We start from the raw sequence: 19135 nt of genomic DNA on the forward strand, positions 1-19135 counted from the left end.
ACAGCCGATGGCTGCCCGGGCTTGCTGGGAGTTGTAGTTTTGAAACCTCTGGAGGTCCGCATGTTGAAGGCCGCAGTGGTCTTCAACCTGCGGACCTCCGGAGGTTTCAAAACTACAACTCCCAGCAAGCCCGGACAGCCGATGGCTGCCCGGGCTTGCTGGGAGTTGTAGTTTTGAAACCTCTGGAGGTCCGCAGGTTGAAGACCACTGAGGGCGAATGATGAGAAGAGGATGATGAAGGGGGGGGGGGTGTGGGGATGATGAAGGGGGGTGGGGATGATGAAGGGGGGGGGGGTGTGGGATGATTACAAGGGGATGATGAAGGGGGGATGTGTGGGATGATAAGGGGATGTGTGGGATGATGACAAGGGGATGATGAAGGGGGGATGTGTGGGATAAGGGGATGTGTGGGATGATGACAAGGGGATGATGAAGGGGGGATGTGTGGGATGATGACAAGGGGATGATGAAGGGGGGATGTGTGGGATGATAAGGGGATGTGTGGGATGATGACAAGGGGATGATGAAGGGGGGATGTGTGGGATGATAAGGGGATGTGTGGGATGATGACAAGGGGATGATGAAGGGGGGATGTGTGGGATGATGACAAGGGGATGATGAGGATGTTAATGACGGGTCTGGATGATGACAGGGGGGGATGAGGTATTTCCCACCCTAGGCTTATACTCGAGTCAATAACTTTTCCTGGGATTTTGGGTTGAAATTAGGGGTCTCGGCTTATACTCGGGTCGGCTTATACTCGAGTATATACGGTATATATGGTAGCACTAGGTACCATACATCTTTAATGGAAATGTTAAAATTCATCTTTTGTATTGTGAGGCCCTATTGTCTCCTCATCTGCCGCCAACTTCAGGCTGTGCCATTCAGACACTATACGGTCTCCCCATGCTGCCACAAACTCCAGGTAGTCATTCAGACACTAAATGGTCTTCTTATACTGATGCCACCTCCAGGCTGTCTTATTCAGCCACTATATGGTCTCCTACTGATGCCACCTCCAGGCTCTGTCATTGTGCTGCCATGTGACATGTGACTCCTTGTTAGATTTGGTCCTTTGTACCCACACGCCGGTGCCGTGACACTAAAACTTGAGAGTTAAAAGTTCAATTTCAAAACACTCAATTTCAATTTAAAAATCTTAAATTTCTACTTAAAATTCTTAAATTTCAATGGTCTCCTCATGCTTCTGCCAACTCCAGGCTGTGCCATTCAGACACTATATGGTCTTCTCATGCGTCAGCCACCTCCAGGCTGTGTCATTCAGCCAATATATGGTTTACCGATGCTGCTGGGCCTGGGTCTGGGAATGAAAATGTTGTTATAGTAGCACCCGCTATCCAAAATCTTCTATTTAAATTTCAGAATTCATCTTTTGATCTTAGGGATTGTGAAGCCCTAGTGTCTACTCATGCTGTTGCCAACTTCTGGTTGTGCTATTCAGCCACTCTATGGTGTCCTCATGCTTCAGCCAACACCTCCATGCTGTGTCATTCAGCCACTATATGGTGTCTTCATGCTTCAGCCTCATCCAAGCTGTGTCATTCATCCACTATATGGTCTCCTCATGCTGCCAACACCTCCATGCTGTGTCATTCAGCCACTTTTTATATCATGAAAAAATGAATAAAAAGCGATCAAAAAGTCTGATCAATATAAAAATGGTACCGATAAAAACTTCAGATCATGGTCTCCTCATGCTGTAGATTCACCACAAATAAATTCTGATCGACCCGAATTTGTTCGAAAAATTCGGCGAATTGACCGAATAAAATTTTTCATAAGTTCGCTCATCTCTAATCATTGTGTATTCTCCTCACTATGTCCTATAAGAGCTGTAGTCACTTGTAAGTTCTGCAGTAATGATGGGTGAAATAACAACTCCCAGCATAACCTTACCACATACTTAACCCCTTAAGGACGCAGGGTTTTCTCATTTTTGCATTTTCAATTTTTCCTCATCACCTTCTAAAAATCATAACACTTTAAATTTTGCACCTAAAATTCCATATTATGGCTTATTTTTTGCGCCACCAATTCTACTTTTCAGTGACATCAGTCATTTTACCAAAATATCCACAGAAACGGAAAAAAAATACATTGTGTGACAAAATTGAAGAAAGACATTTTGTGACTATTGGGGGCTTCCGTTTCTACGCAGTGCATTTTTCGGTAAAATGACACCTTCTCTTTATTCTGTAGGTCCATAAGGTTAAAATGATCCCCTACTTATATAGGTTTGATTTTGTCGTATTTCTAAAAAAAAAAAACATAACTACATGCAGGAAAACTTTTACATTTAAAATTGTCATATTCTGACCCCTATAACTTTTACATTTTTCTGCATATGGGCCGGTATAAGGACTCAATTTTTGCTCCGTGATCTGAAGTTTTTATCGGTACCATTTTTATATTGATCAGACTTTTTGATCGCTTTTTATTCATTTTTTCATGATATAAAAAGTGACCAAAATTACGCTATATAGCCCCCCCCTAGTGGCTATTACACCGCACACAGTGATATGCTACACAGATCATTGACGTGCATTAGCACGGCAAAGATCAGTGTTATCGGCGGTCGATTGCTCAAGCCTGGATTTCAGGACGCGATGCACGCAATTTCACCGTGATGGTCCCGATCAGCCCGACTGAGCTGCCGGGAAGCTTCCACTTTCATTTTAGACACGGCAATCAACTTTGAACGCTGTGTCTAAAGGGTTAATAGCGCACGGCACAATTATCGGTGCTGCATGCTATTAGCCCAGGGTCCCAGCTGTGATTAGCCACTGGGACCGACCCGGTATGACGCAGGGTCACGGCGTGACCCAGCATTATATACCAGGCGCAGGGCGTACAGGTACGCCCTGCGTCCTTAAGAGGTTAAAGTCATACTGGGAGCTGTAGTTTTAAATGGTAAAAACTTCTTTAATTATTATACTGGAAATAATTTTCTGCAACATCTTACACCGCGTGCATCGCAACATGCTACAGCGCGGGCATCACAACATGCTAAACAAATCAGGGCCTTCATGTTATGTTTTTGCAAATATTCATCCAGTTGTTGTTTCCATGTCTGTACAGACTCTAATAAAACTGCATCTGCAGGCAGAGGATTCCACATCCTTGTTGTTCTTAGTGTAAAAACCCCTTTCCTTTACTTTAGAAAAAAAACTCCTTTCTTCCAGTCTAAGGGGGAGATTTATCAAAACCTGTATAGAGGAAAAGTTGCTGAGTTGCCCATAGCAACCAATCAGATCGCTGCTTTCATTTTTAGAAGGGCCTCTGAAAAGTGAAAGCAGTGATCTGATTGGTTGCTATGGGCAACTGGTAAACTTTTCCTCTGGACAGGTTTTGATAAATCTCCCACTAAATGTGTGACCATGTGTCCTATGTGTCGTCCTGTTTATGTAAATATTCTAATATATTATATGTAAACTGCTTAAAATGTCTTATGATCTTTGTAATATTGATTTATCTGTTTAATCATATCCTACCTGTCCGCAGGGAAAATCTCTGTGCGGACAGCCGTCTCCTAGATAGCTAAGCATTCCATGCGGTGTCTGCGGAAAGAATGAATGTGTTCATTCTTTCTGCGGATACAGAAAACGGAATTTCCATGCTGGAAACATCTGGCATGGATATTCTGCCGTGAGCACAGCGCAGCAAAATCCTGTTAAATACAGCGGAATGTCCGTGCCAAATTCCGCATTGGAAATTCTGGCATGTGAACATGGTCTATGAGTCTTAAACAAGGTTAGGACTGTATGATACATTTAATAATATTGTAAGTAACCTAAGCAACACCTTTTTTTCTGTCCGCCAACACAAAATACTCTAATAATGCCCCTCCCGAGACTAGACCCTGGATCTGCCCCTGAACCGGGTAACATTAGACCGTTTTCTTCCTTCTGGAGGAGACCAAATTCTCATCTTTTTTCCCCATGGAGCGTTGTCTGTGAGACTCCATATACCAACCGGATCTCCCCAATGAGAACCAACCCCCCGGAGTTCCCCCCGCAGTGTAATACATGGACCCTCTATGACGCCCATATGTCCTAATACTGAATGATCATTAAACCACTCGACACACAAGTCAATATGCAGGAAATTTATTGATTTAAAGTTTGATTAGAAGAAAATTAATTTTCTGATATAAGATTTGATTAGAAGAGAGAAAATTTGGTAACAATCAACGATAAAGAATTAGAGAAATCTGTAAAGAGACGATTGAGAGAATTTTCAGAAAATCGTCATGTGATCCATTTGTTCGGTGTCGGACTCATCTGTGTTGGGATCCTGAGTTCCTGTAGAATATAAAGGAGCAGATGTTGGATTATAGAGATAACATGGAGTCCGGAGTCATGTACAAAGCTGAAGCTGATGACAAAGTCACCGGGAACAGATTCAGAATACAGAGATTTCACCTCCGGCTCTATTCACACTGCGCTTCTCCTGTGTGTTTGCTGTAAGTGCCTGGAACGTTCTCAGCAAAAAATGTTAAAGGGGTTTTCCAGGAATCAAAAAACAGCCCTTTTTTCTTTCAAAGACCACTCCCTGTCTGTCTCCAGGCTGTGTGTGGTATTACAACTTGGCTCCATTCACTTTAATGGAACTGTGCTGCAGAACCGCACCCAAACTGGAGACAGATGGGGAGCGGTCTTTGAAAGAAATTAGCTCTTTTTTCCGATTCCTGGATAGCCTCTTAGCCGCATAGACTCCTATTCACTTGATAGAGGCCAAAATAGTGTCCTCCTGACCTCCGGGGGCCGGTATATGTTGGGTTTATAGCTGTATGGAATAGTGCAGTCTACTGTGTTTCCCTATAAACAGGTATACAGCAGAAAATGTACACAGAGAGACATTGCGAGGTATACATGTCAGGATCACCCTACATATACCTCTAATGGACACTACAAGACACAGTGTGAATGGAGCCATATACTATTGTTTTTTAATGAACACTGGAAGAAAGTGATAATGTTCTTGAATATTTCATCGATATAAAAATACTGTGGCATCAATTCCAATATGGTGGAATAAGAGACAAATCACTTATTCTATGGGAATTCCTTGGGAAAATGCCCCATGAATACAGGACAACATCCGCCTTACTGAATGGAGACGATTTGTGTTTTGATTTTCAGTCAGGAGGGAAATATAAGTGACAATAATCTGAACAATTCCCTAACACAGTAAATTCTTTACACATTTTTTCTCCTGGCGCAGATGTTCCTTGCTGTTTTATGGAGGAATTATTTAACCCCTTAAGGACTGAGCCCTTTTTCACCTTAAGGACTCGGCCATTTTTGCAAATCTGACCACTGTCACTTTAAACATTAATAATGCTTTTAGTTATCATTCTGATTCCGAGATTGTTTTTTCGTGACATATTCTACTTTAACGTAGTGGTAAAATTTTTGGGTAACTTGCATCCTTTCTTGGTGAAAAATCCCAAAATTTGATGAAAAATTTGAAAATTTTGCATTTTTCTAACTTTGAAGCTCTCTGCTTGTAAGGAAAATGGATATTCCAAATAATTTTTTTTTATTCACATATACAATATGTCTACTTTATATTTGCATCATAAAATTGATGAGTTTTTACTTTTGGAAGACACCAGAGGGCTTCAAAGTTCCGCAGCAATTTTCCAATTTTTCACAAAATTTTGAAACTCTCTTTTTTTCAGGGACCAGTTAAGGTTTGAAGTGGATTTGAAGGGTCTTCATATTAGAAATACCCCATAAATGACCCCATTATAAAAACTGCACCCCCGAAAGTATTCAAAATGACATTCAGTAAGCGTTTTAACCCTTTACGGGGTTCACAGGAATAGCAGCAAAGTGAAGGAGAAAATTCACAATCTTCATTTTTTACACTCGCATGTTCTTGTAGACCCAATTTTTTAATTTTTGCAAGGGGTAAAAAGGAGAAAAATGTTACTTGTATTTGAAACCCAATTTCTCTAGAGTAAGCACATACCTCATATGTCTATGTAAAGTGTTCGGCGGGCGCAGTAGAGGGCTCAGAAGGGAAGGAGCGTCAAATGGTTTTTGGGGGGCATGTCACCTTTAGGAAGCCCCTATGGTGCCAGAACAGCAAAAACCCCCACATGGCATACCATTTTGGAAACTAGACCCCTCGGGGAACGTAACAAGGGGTAATGTGAACCTTAATACCCCACAGGTGATTCACGACTTTTGCATATGTAAAAAAAATATATAAATTTTACCTAAAATGCTTGGTTTCCCTAAAGTTTTACATTTTTAAAAAGGGTAATAGCAGAAAATACCCCCCAAAATTTGAAGCCCAATTTCTCCCGATTCAGAAAACACCCCATATGGGGGTGAAAAATGCTCTGCTGGCGCACTACAGGTCTCAGAAGAGAAGGAGTCACATTTGGCTTTTTTGAAGGAAATTTTGCTCTGGGGGCATGCCGCATTTAGGAAGCCCCTATGGTGCCAGGACAGCAAAAAAAAAACACATGGCATACCATTTTTGAAACTAGACCCCTCAGGGAACGTAACAAGGGGTAAAGTGAACCTTAATACCCTACAGGTGTTTCACGACTTTTGCATATGTAAAAAAAAATAAAAAATTTTACCTAAAATGCTTGGTTTCCCAAAAAATTTACATTTATACAAAGGGTTAAAGCAGAAAATACCCCCCAAAATTTGAAGCCCAATTTCTCCCGATTCAGAAAACACCCCATATGGGGGTGAAAAGTGCTCTGCTGGCGCACTACAGGTCTCAGAAGAGAAGGAGTCACATTTGGCTTTTTGAAAGCAAATTTTGCTCTGGGGGCATGCCGCATTTAGGAAGCCCCTATGGTGCCAGGACCGCAAAAAAGCCCACATGGCATACCATTTTGGAAACTAGAGCCCTCGGGGAATGTAACAAGGGATTAAGTGAACCTTAATACCCCACAGGCGTTTCACGACTATTGCATATGTAAAAAAAAATTAAAAAAATTTACCTAAAATGCTTCTTTTCCCAAAAACTTTACATTTTTAAAAAGGGTAAAAGCAGAAAATACCCCCCAAAATTTGAAGCCCAATTTCTCCCGAGTACGGCGATACCCCATATGTGACCCTAAACTGTTGCCTTGAAATACGACAGGGCTCCAAAGTGAGAGCGCCATGCGCATTTGAGGCCTAAATTAGGGATTGCATAGGGGTGGACATAGGGGTATTCTACGCCAGTAATTCCCAAACAGGGTGCCTCCAGCTGTTGCAAAACTCCCAGCATGCCTGGACAGTCAACGGCTGTCCGACAATACTGGGAGTTGTTGTTTTGCAACAGCTGGAGGCTCCGTTTTGGAAACTGTGGCGTACCAGACGTTTTTCATTTTTATTGGGGAGGGGAGGGGGGCTGTGTAGGGGTATGTGTATATGTAGTGTTTTTTTACTTTTTATTTTATTTTTTGTGGTAGTGTAGTGTTTTTAGGGTACAGTCGCACGGGCGGGGGTTCACAGTAGTTTCTCGCTGGCAGTTTGAGCTGTTGCAGAAAATTTGCTGCAGCTCAAACTTGCAGCCCGATACTTACTGTAAGCCTCCGCCCATGTGAGTGTACCCTGTACATTCACATTGGGGGGGACATCCAGCTGTTGCAAAACTACAACTCCCAGCATGCGCTGACAGACTGTACATGCTGAGAGTTTTAGTTATGCAACAGCTGTAGGCACACTGGTTATGTATCACGGAATTTGTGACCTTACTCAGTGTTTCAAAACCAGTGTGCCTCCAGCTGTTGCAAAACTACAACTCCCAGCATGTACGGTGCATGGTGTAAGGTGACTGCTGGGAGTTGTAGTTTGCAACAGCTGAAGGCACACCGGTCGTGAAACACTGAGTTAGGTAAAAAAAAAAAACTCTAAGTTTCACAACCAGTGTGCCTTCAGCTGTTGCAAAACTACAACTCTCAGCAGTCACCGACAGCCAACGGGCATGCTGGGAGTTGTAGTTATGCAACCAGCAGATGCACCACTACAACTCCCAGCATGCACTTTAGCTGTTTGTGCAAGCTGGGAGTTGTAGTTATACAACAGCTGAAGGTACACTTTTCCATAGAAAAAATGTGCCTCCAGCTGTTGCAAAACCATAAGTCCCAGCATGCCCATAAGGGAATGCTGGGAGTTGTGGGGGTCTGCCTCCTGCTGTTGCATAACTACAGCTCCCAGCATGCCCTTTTTGCATGCTGGGAGCTGTTGCTAAGCAACAGCAGGAGGCTGTCACTCACCTCCTGCTGCTGTTTCATCACAGGACTGTCCCTCGCCGCCGCCGTCGCTCCTGGGGCCCCGATCCCAACATTGACGCCGGGGATCGGGGTCCCCAGCACCCGGGGTCGTCTTCCCACACCCGCTCACGCCCTCCGGAAGAGGGGCGGAGCGGGTGCGGGAGTGACACCCGCAGCAGGCGCCCTGATTGGTCGGCCGGTAATCCGGCTGACGAATCAGGGCGATCGTGAGGTGGCACCAGTGCCACCTCACCCCTGCAGGCTCTGGCTGTTCGGGGCCGTCAGAGACGGCCCCGAACAGCCAGTAATTCCGGGTCACCGGGTCACTGGAGACCCGATTGACCCGGAATCGCCGCAGATCGCTGGACTGAATTGTCCAGCGATCTGCGGCGATCGCCGACATGGGGGGACATAATGACCCCCCTGGGCGATATGCCGGGATGCCTGCTGAACGATTTCAGCAGGCATCCGGCTCCGGTCCCCAACTGGCTAGCGGTGGGGACCGGAATTCCCACGGGCGTATGGATACGCCCTGCGTCCTTAAGGACTCGGGATGCAGGGCGTATCCATACGCCCTGCGTCCTTAAGAGGTTAAGGAGCTAAATTGCAGCATTTGTTTAATACTCACCAAAACTATGTGAAGTTTTGTTTGCCCTAGTATCTGCGACGAAGACCAAGACCACCATTGCCTCCTGCATGGAAACCACCAACAAGTTGATCATCGAGGCCTCCAAAAACACCATTTAGGGGACCATCATCGCCTCCATTCAATAAATGACCCACACGTTCTCCCTGTTAAAGGAATAAGGATTTTATTTAAATAATAGAGGAGAAGCTCTTGTTTTCTATCATTACAACACGTAATACTCTGTATATAAGGGAAGGTTGTGACATTGTGGAATATTCCTTTATGTCTATTCCTCACAATCTACAAACTTTCCGCTGCTTCTAGTGAATGTTCTTGTTTATAGAGATATATCCCCTGTTCTGCTCATCTCTAACCGACTACTGATCTATTCTCTATGACCAAAAGTATGTGAACCCCCTCCTCATTGTTCAGGTGTTTCAGCCACTCCTGTTACATACAGGTGAATACAATCATGCACACAGCCATGCCCTGGTATTAGGATAGGGCTACACAATGACTTTGGTCACAGAAACAGCAAATCCTATCTAAGTCATGTGACTAAAATAATTTGTGTCTTGACTGTCCCCTTCTTTACATTTTACTTTATTACAGCCGTGCAGCCCCGACCTTAGTACTGAAGACCTCAATGGGGCAATTTATTAATATATTTATACAAGTTTTCTGAATAAAACATTAAAAACATTATTGGAAACCATCACAAACACCAAAGTTGGGCAGAAAAGTCACCTACAGGAAGTGAGGTCTATATTGCTTAGACAGACGTATAAATAATAAAGCAGGTAAATGGATGGATCAGAAATGCTGATAAATTTAAACTTATGTCTCATTTCACTGTCCGACCATGAATGAGAAGTCGTCCTTCTGAGTGTGACCAGCCGAAGGTCAAACTATCATAGACTTTCCGAAGCAGAAACACATAGAGATGTCTGTATACGATCCCTGCATGAGATTTCTATGGATCAGTCACACAACAAATACATCAATACAGATTCACACGTGTGTATTATGGCCAAGTGTCCCGTCTTGACTGCAGCTTTACTGACCTGGACTCAGCATCATTGGGGTCTGCAATGTGTGAGATCAGGTCAGTCGCCCCTCTGGTCAGGGTGGGACACTTTGGTGTAATTACCTGTTGTGTAAGTGACCTAAGACAGACAGCGCCTACCCCATAAGATGACCCATGTATTGCAAAAAAGATTCCGACCATATTGACCATACTTACCACTGGGCATATGTGGTGGCCCGGTACCGTATTACATACCGTACCTAGTGTAGAGGTCCCCAAAGTCAGAGTAACTACGCTCAGGTAGGGTCCCTCAGGTGGGACAGCCCCTAGTCGCCTCTTCTTAAGTCTAATTATCTAATGTTAATATATGTATATATATTTCGTAATAGTATAAATAGAATAATGTATAGTACTTACCTTGTTTAGCGTCGCAGGACCTTCGGTCATGTGACCATGAAAATCTCCTCTATGGTTTGTTGGAGGACCTTAGGAGGTCCTTGGGTTACGTGTTACCCATAGATCTTTGTAATGGTGATTGACATCAGTAATGGACCAATTAGCACTAGTCTAGCCCCTGCCCATATAAGGGAGCTGTAGCCAATTATCGCTTTCTTGGGTTGCTGCTATCATGGATGCCAGACAAGCAGGACGGATCTACGCAACTTTCAAAGACATGCTAGGCCTCAAAAACCTACCGGCCTCAGCAGAACTAAAACCGTGAGTTCTAATCTACCCCCGCTAAAGCTAGCATGACTACTGGACTGCAATTAATCCCCTAAATCCAGGGGAACAGCGCATAATACTTAAAGACTCTAAATTGCTAAAGTCCCAACCTTTGTCAATCTCCAAAGAAAGCACTTGTATGCATTGAGACTGTTCCGTTATTGAAGCTTGCAGAAAACCTTCAGTAAAAGTTATACTTGTTTTCAGAAAACTCTCCAGTTGTGGACATTCTATTATTCTCTACCTCCCTCGCTTTTGGTAAGCGAGGCAATAGGAAAAGCATTACTGAGGAGCCCTCACCCTGGCGTCACGAATAGCAAAAGTTAAGCGATCAATAAGTCCTATCAATGCAAATATGGTACCGTTAAAAACTTCAGATCACGGCGTAAAAAATTTGCCCTCATACCGCCCCATACACGGAAAAATAAAAAAGTTATAGGGGTCAGAAGATGACAATTTTAAACGTATTAATTTTCCTGCATGTAGTTATGATTTTTTCCAGAAGTACGACAAAATCAAACCTATATAAGTAGGGTGTCACTTTAATCGTATGGACCTACAGAATAAAGATAAGGTGTCATTTTTACAGAAAAATGTACTACGTAGAAACGGAAGCCCCCAAAAGTTACAAAATGGCATTTTTTTTTCAATTTTGTCGCACAATGATTTATTTTCCGTTTCACCGTAGATTTTTGGGCAAAATGACTGACGTCATTACAAAGTAGAATTTGTGGCCCAAAAAATAAGCATCATATGGATTTTTAGGTGCAAAATTGAAAGAGTTATGATTTTTTAAAGGCAAGGAGCAAAAAACGAAAATGCAAAAACGGAAAACCCCCCGGTCCTTAAGGGGTTAACTACCGCACAGCTACACTCCCCATACCCTACATCCTCCTGGCTACCACACATAATAACTTCACAATGCCACCAGTAAGGGGGTTATCCTGCATTATTAAAATATATAGAATTACATTTCAGCATCAGTGTGTGTGTTTTTCACTTTTTTTTCCTATTTTTAAAAAATATATTTTAGGTACTACTACTACTCCCAGCACGGAACACACTGTTCCATGATAGGAGTAGTAGTTCCTGTACTAATAGACAGTTCGCCCCGGGTGTCACTCCTGACACCAGATGCGATGTCCATAATATAGCAGAGATGCGGAGCTGCTCTATACAGCGCTCACATCTCTGCACTATACTCCGGCCAGTGATGTGAATAGAAAACTACTCATTCATATTTCCCACCCAGAGTGGTGATTGGCCGGATGGTTGCAGCCAATCACAGCTCTCTGCCGGAAATATGAATGAGTGATGTTCTATTCATATCACGGAGTGCAGGAGAAAGCCGCTCCACATCTCTGCTATAGATAGGACGATCCCATTGGGTGTCAGGAGTGATACCCGCTGTGATCTGTCTTGAACTGCAGGTACTACTACTCCCAACATGGAGCACACTCTGCTCCCTGCTGGGAGCTGTAGTACCTGCATTAATAGACAGATCGCCCATGTCACTCCTGACACCCACTGTGATCCTCCTGTATAATGTGTAGATGTGGCGGCCGCTCTTCTATGGTCCCCTGCACTGAGGTATATATACACATATTCATATTTCCCACAGAAAGTTGTGAGTGGCTGGAACCATCTGTCCAATCACAGCTCTCTGCGGGAAATATGAATAAAAAAACAAACAAAAAACAAGTGGAAACCTAGCCTTAGAGTCCTCACAACGTCCTTCACTGCTGGAGCGAGAGCTTCACCAACATCTTCAGTCAGATTTTCCTGGAAGATGTTATGTTATAGATGACAGTATATACTCCAATCAGATATATAAAAAGATAGGTAGGTACATAGATAGACAAAAATATATATTTTTTTATAACAAATTAAAACAATCCATAAAGATTTCCATACTCCCTCCTGGAGGTCTATGAACTCCACTGACTTCTCTGGGAAGAATCCTGATCCTAGAATCTAATGTTACTCATACACGGAGCGCTGAGAACTCTTCCCTCACCCCTACGAGCAGGAATCTTGTGGAAACGAATAGACGGGATCTATAAGGGGATCGTCCGCATTATTCTTTGGTTGTTACATAGTCTACAATGTGATTGAGGATATAGAGGATGTATAATAATTCTAATATTCTGTACAATAATCTGATATAGTGATGGAGCGCATCGATAAGATGGAGGATGATCATATCTAAGACTCTTTTATATAATCATTTTTATAGATATTTATGTTATGGACTGAAGACTCTTACCAATGTATCATCAGATCCCACCAAGTCATCCAAGACAGCACCAATCATCCTTGCCCAGCAGGAGTGAGATGGCACTGGTGCCACCCCACGATCGATGTGATTGGTCGGCCAAGAAAGCATCCTGCTAGGGTCGGGTGAGCGATGCGGGCCTCATCTCAGTGGCTAACTCAAAATTATAGATCACAAGGATCAATGACCCTAGTGAGGGGTGGACTAAAGATATGTTTATTTATTTACACAGGTAAAGTAGGCAAGAGAGATCGGCACTGCTCAGTCTGTGACGTTTAAGTGGGACTAGTGGAAAAAGGGATAACTGGGTGGGCTGCTTCTGTGAAACCTTGGTGGTGCTCTGACTTGACACTAAGCAATAGTCTTGTAACAGTAGAACACAAAAGAGAAGTCGGCGACTCACCGGAGTTGATTTTCAAGCAGTTTCTTCTTTATTAATACTCACATACATGGGGAGAGAAAGACGTACAGGGGGTACAGCTGTCTGGCAACGGGACCGTTTCACATGTTTCACATGCTTCGTCTGGCCTGAGCTGAATAACTAACACGTGACTATAAATACAGGTAGGGACCTCCTATTAACCTATCACCTGCTGACACGTGGTCAGTGACGGACAAGATGGGCGGTAACTAAAATAGTACTGGTCCATCTATAGAAGTTAAAATCATGTAATACAAGACTGTATAGAAAAATACCTTTAAAAACAAGGAGCTAAATCGACTCGGTCATTCAGACCCAAAGGGCCGGTTGCTTCCGTTTTTAAAATCCAATAGGTTTCTCTCTGAAGTAAATACTTATCACGTGACATACCTGGTCTATGTTCCACTCTTTCTATTCCCACAAAGGATATGGCCTCTGGATTCGCTCCGTGCGCTTCCACAATGTGGTTAATCAGACGCGGCGCACCCTTTCGGGTACGTAAAGAATAAATATGTTCGCGTATGCGATTAAATAAAGGTCTGATAGTTTTTCCCACATAGAAAAAGCCGCACGGGCAAAATATTACATACACTATATATTTTGTGCGGCAAGTAATGAGGGTATTTACCGTATGTGTTACGGATCCTATGCGCATAGTTTTTAGACCATTATTCAGTTTACAAAAATTACAACTTTTGCATTGATAGTTACCTACAGGAACAATATCATTAAACCAAGATACTTTTGTAGTTTTAGATTTCTTTGTGTGATTTTTCAAAGCATCTCCCAGTGTTTTATTTTTTTTATATGCTATTAGTGGTTTCCTTTTTGCTTCATTTCTCAGGTCCTCGTCGCCTTCTATTATAAACCAATTTCTCCTGATCACTTGCTCGATCACTTTATTCACTGGTGAATTTTTGAATGTAAATATAAACCTCTTATCATCCTCTTTTTTCTTTCTTTTATTCTTAGACTCTCTTTTTAAATTGTCTGCTCTTTTTCTAGCTGTTATTCACATTGTATCGGGACATTTCCTTTCTTTTAATCTTATTTGTAATTCATCTGCTTGAACTTTATACATATTTTCTGATGTGTTATTTCTTTTGAGCCGGACAAATTGTCCATAAGGGATTCCCTTTTTAACACATTCAGGGTGCGAGCTTTCGTAGTGTAGTATTGTGTTTTTGGCTACACTTTTTCGGTAACCTTGGCTTGTTATTTTATTTTCCGTCCAGAAATTCTATTGATTCTCCCCCAACTTGAGACGTAAAAGACATATTCATATCATTAATGTTATTTAGATATGTGACACATTCCTGGAATTGGGACTCTGTCCCTGACCAGATTATCAAGATGTCATCCACGAATCTCGAATATGACTGGATGTATTGAATAAAGGGATTTTTACTAGAATAAACATAACTATTTTCTAGCATCGCTAGGAAGATATTGGCGTACGTACAGGACACCGGTGTCCCCATCGGGGTCCCGGTGTCCTGTCTGTACCAATCCTCCTCATATTTAAACGTGCTGTTCGTCAGAATAAAATATAGAGATTAGCAGACGAAGTTAATATACTCAGCTGTTTTGTCAGTGCTTTCCAAAAAATGTCGTACTGCCCGCACCCCCGCTTCATGGGGGATGCGGGTATATAAACTTACGACGTCAATTGAACATAATAACCATCCTGTCTCCCATTTTAAGTCACCCACTAACTGAAGTAAGTGCTGGTTGTCCTTTATGTAAGCTGGTATAGCTGTTAATAGAGGACATAATAACCAGTCAGTATAGTGGGATAAATGTTCGGTGACGGAGCCCACCCCCGAGACTATAGGTCTGCCCGGGGGGGGGGCTCTGTCCCTTATGTACTTTGGGGAGATGATACCATGATGGTGATTTGGGCATGTCTGGAATCAGTTTCTCCGCATTTCTCTTAGATAATATACCTTCTGTTATTTTTCTGTGAAGGAAAGATTTTAAGTCATTAAGTATTTTAAATGTGGGATCTTTCTTGAGGGGGGTGTATGTAGAAGTATCCTTTAATTGCCTTTCGGCTTCTTTGTTATACATTTCCTTGTACATAAGGACTACACTCCCCCCTTTATCAGCTCTTATAATAACTAGATCATCCCTTGATTTTAACTCTCTGAGAGCTTGAGTTTCCTTAGGTGTCAAATTTGGGTGCTTATTCTGGTAAATTATAGATTTTACATCTTTCAACACTGCATTTTTAAATAAATCAAGGTGGCCACCTGGTTGAATGGGAGGGTTAAAGTTAGACTTTTCACCTTTCGTAAAATTTTGTATTTCTACTGTATTCTTTAATTCTACATCGGCAAAGTCTGATGCTAAAAAAACTATGCATTCTCTTTCCAAATCACTACATTCGCCTGGAAAGAAACCCAGATCACCTATACATGCGGGTAAGTCACCTTCACATATGTCATGCTCATATGGTTTTTTGTTCACAAAATACTTATGTAAATGAATGTCTCTCAGGGATTTAGCTAGATCTATTTCGAATTGCACTGCGTCGAAACTTTCCGTTAGTCCAAAGTTCAAACCTCTTGATAGCAGAGATATAACCTCGTCTGGGAATTCTTCTTTAGTAAGATTTATTACATTAGATATAAATTTTGGTGGTTCCAGGGGGGTATCTTTCTCTGATCTCTTGGTAATCTTCCTTCTGCTCCTCCTTGTGTGTTCCTTCCTAAAGGGACCTCGGCTTGGCGTGGGTTACGTTCATTTTGTGGAGTTGAGGTTGCGTTTTCATTGCGATTTTCTGGTTTATTTTTGTTGGAAGCGCACGGAGCGAATCCAGAGGCCATATCCTTTGCGGGAATAGAAAGAGTGGAACATAGACCAGGTATGTCACGTGATAAGTATTTACTTCAGAGAGAAACCTATTGGATTTTAAAAACGGAAGCAACCGGCCCTTTGGGTCTGAATGACCGAGTCGATTTAGCTCCTTGTTTTTAAAGGTATTTTTCTATACAGTCTTGTATTACATGATTTTAACTTCTATAGATGGACCAGTACTATTTTAGTTACCGCCCATCTTGTCCGTCACTGACCACGTGTCAGCAGGTGATAGGTTAATAGGAGGTCCTTACCTGTATTTATAGTCACGTGTTAGTTATTCAGCTCAGGCCAGACGAAGCATGTGAAACATGTGAAACGGTCCCGTTGCCAGACAGCTGTACCCCCTGTACGTCTTTCTCTCCCCATGTATGTGAGTATTAATAAAGAAGAAACTGCTTAAAAATCAACTCCGGTGAGTCGCCGACTTCTCTTTTTTGTTCTACTGTTACAAGTTTATTTATTTACCTCAACTCAGCCCAAAAGGACTGAGCAAAAAGTCCATTCACATTTCACATTATTGTTTAATCACTTATAAGTAAAAGTTAAGTTTTATCAAAGTGAGGGATAAAAAGTGGACTTTTTGCTCAGTCCTTTTGGGCTGAGTTGAGGTAAATCATCTCAGTGGAGGCTTCAGGGTCAGAGGCGGCTGCGGCATCCAGGCTCCAGAGGCAGTGGCGGGATCCGGAGGGGGCGGCAGGATTTGCAAGTGTAGTGATTGGCGGCGGCAGCAGAAGGAGGTGAGGCCTGTGTGCCTCCAGCCGTTGAATTATTACAACTCCCAGCATGAACAGCCAAAAGGCATGCTGGGAGTTGTAGTCATGCAACAGCTGGAGGCACACGACTACAGCTTTCATTATGTCCTTTGGCTGTCCGCGCATGATGGGACTTGTAGTTATGCAACAGCTGGAGGAACACTTTTTGCTTGAAAAAAATAAGGGCCTCCAACTGTTGCATAACTACAACTCCCAGCATGCACGGACAGTCAAAAGGCATGCTGGGCGTTGTAGTTAGGCAATCGCTAGAGGCCCTTCTTTTCTATCAAAAAGTGGGCCTCCAGCTGTTGCATAACTACAACTCCTAGCATGCGCGGACAGCCAAAAGGCATGCTGGGGGTTATAGTTATGTACCTCCAGCTGTTGCATAACTACAACTCCCAGCATGCCCTTTGGCTGTCCGTACATGCTGGGAGTTGTAGTTAAACAACTAGAGCACATGGTGGGTCTACAGTAAGTTTCCCGCACAGAGTTTGAGTTGTGGAAAATCCGCCGTGGCTCAAACTTGTTGTAAACCCGACCGTGTGTACTTACTGTAAAAAAAACACCTACACTATACTACACTACACTACACTGACACAAAATAAAGTGTAAAACACTACATATACAGATACACTTACACAATTACTCCACGCTCCCCCCACCCCCAAATAAAAATGCCTTGTATGACACTGTTTCCTAAACAGAGCCTCCAGCTGTTGCAAAACAACAACTCCCAGCATACACGGACAGCCATTGACTGTTCAGGCATGCTGGGATTTGTAGTTTTGCAACAGCTGGAGGCACACTGTTTGGGAAACTCTACTGTAGGTTATGCAAATCCCTCATATAGGCCTCAAATGTGCATGGTGCCCTTTTGTATTTCAAGGCAATAGTTTAGTGCCACATATGGGGAATTTTTGTCCTCGGGAGAAATTGTGTTATGAATTTTGGGGGCTTTTTCTCCTTTTACCCCTTATGAAAAAAAAAATTGGAGGCTACACCAAATTGTAGCCTCAAAAAGAATAAAAAAAAGCCTTAAAAAAATTCTAACACAATTTATTTAGGGTATGGAAATACCCCTTATGTGGAGGTAAAGTGCTCTGCGGGCGCACTACAGGGCTCAGAAGAGGAGCAGCAAAATTTGGTATTTGAAGAGAGAATTTAGCTGGAATTGAAGGCCATGTGCGTTTACAAAGCCCCTATGGAGCCAGAACAGTGGACTTTTCTACTAAAACCATTTGGAATCGGAATCGTTATCATTGTAGAATATATTGTTTTTATTCTTTATTTTTAACAAAAGAAGAAACTTTTTCTTACCAGTGATTCTATAGTTTGTTTATCATCTTGATTTTTTTCTTTCTACAATAAAAGAACAATAAACAGGAATGATCTATAGAGATAAAATGTCTGGAAATTCACCTCCTATTATTATGGTGGGAAGAGGTGACAAGGGGCTGAAGTGACCTTGTATGATGGCGCCTGGGGCTGAGCCGTCCATCAGATCATCACCTTCACTATGGGTGAACCAGATGGATCTCTGTTATATGGGATGTAGCTAAGAAGAACTTTTTCCAATTTTTTTATTCTTAGGGACAAAAAATATGAAAGTGAATTTCAACCCTTTCCTGTCATGTGGGGAAATACGTTAATGCGAAATGAGGAATATTTACATCATGTCACATCAACCATCTTAGAAGTGAGTCCAGGATCTGCCCTTGCCTCATAATCAGAAATGGCTGCAATAATCAGGCAGGACTGACCTCTAATGGCAGCGATGATCTTGCCAATGCCTCAGTTTCAGATTTCTAGACAACCGCTTAGAAGAACCCATGGTGCTGATTGTTGGGGCAAGGTCAGATGAGTCTGGGCATTTAAAACCTTCTGAGATTGACATCACCTGGTCTTCCCAGATGACGATTGAGAACAATCCATGACACTGGCAGGTCTCAGCTTTGTAAAGGGGGCAGTGCATGCTATAAATTCTGCAGGGTGCCCAAACTTTTGCAGATGCCATTTTTTTGTTTTCTGTTATTTTGAAAGTGTAAATGATGGAAATAAAATCTAACTTTTGTTGACATATTATAAAAATGTCTAATTTGATGCCTTTTGGAGATTTTTCCATCTTTCCTTGGCTTCTTTATGCACATTAATACAAATTTTTACCTGGGGTGCCCAAACTTTTGATCCCCA

General features: G+C 42.5%; 1 long non-coding RNA gene across 2 annotated transcripts in view; it reads right to left on the reverse strand.

Moving 5' to 3' along the window:
- Nucleotides 1-4121: 4121 nt before the first annotated feature.
- The window catches only part of LOC130313954 (uncharacterized), a 31482-nt gene continuing 16468 nt past the window's right edge, over nt 4122-19135 (reverse strand). The window contains exons 2-4 of one of the 2 annotated variants that reach the window (XR_008861753.1): nt 18263-18304; nt 8883-9046; nt 4122-4325 (exon numbers count right to left, since the gene is read on the reverse strand). This is a non-coding gene — a long non-coding RNA (uncharacterized LOC130313954). Of the gene's footprint in view, nt 4326-8882; nt 9047-12546; nt 12665-18262; nt 18305-19135 lie in introns of those variants that run through there. The other variant, XR_008861752.1, reaches the window with a different exon arrangement.

This window comes from Hyla sarda, unplaced genomic scaffold, assembly GCF_029499605.1.
Source record: "Hyla sarda isolate aHylSar1 unplaced genomic scaffold, aHylSar1.hap1 scaffold_1796, whole genome shotgun sequence".
Lineage (NCBI taxonomy): Eukaryota > Metazoa > Chordata > Amphibia > Anura > Hylidae > Hyla > Hyla sarda.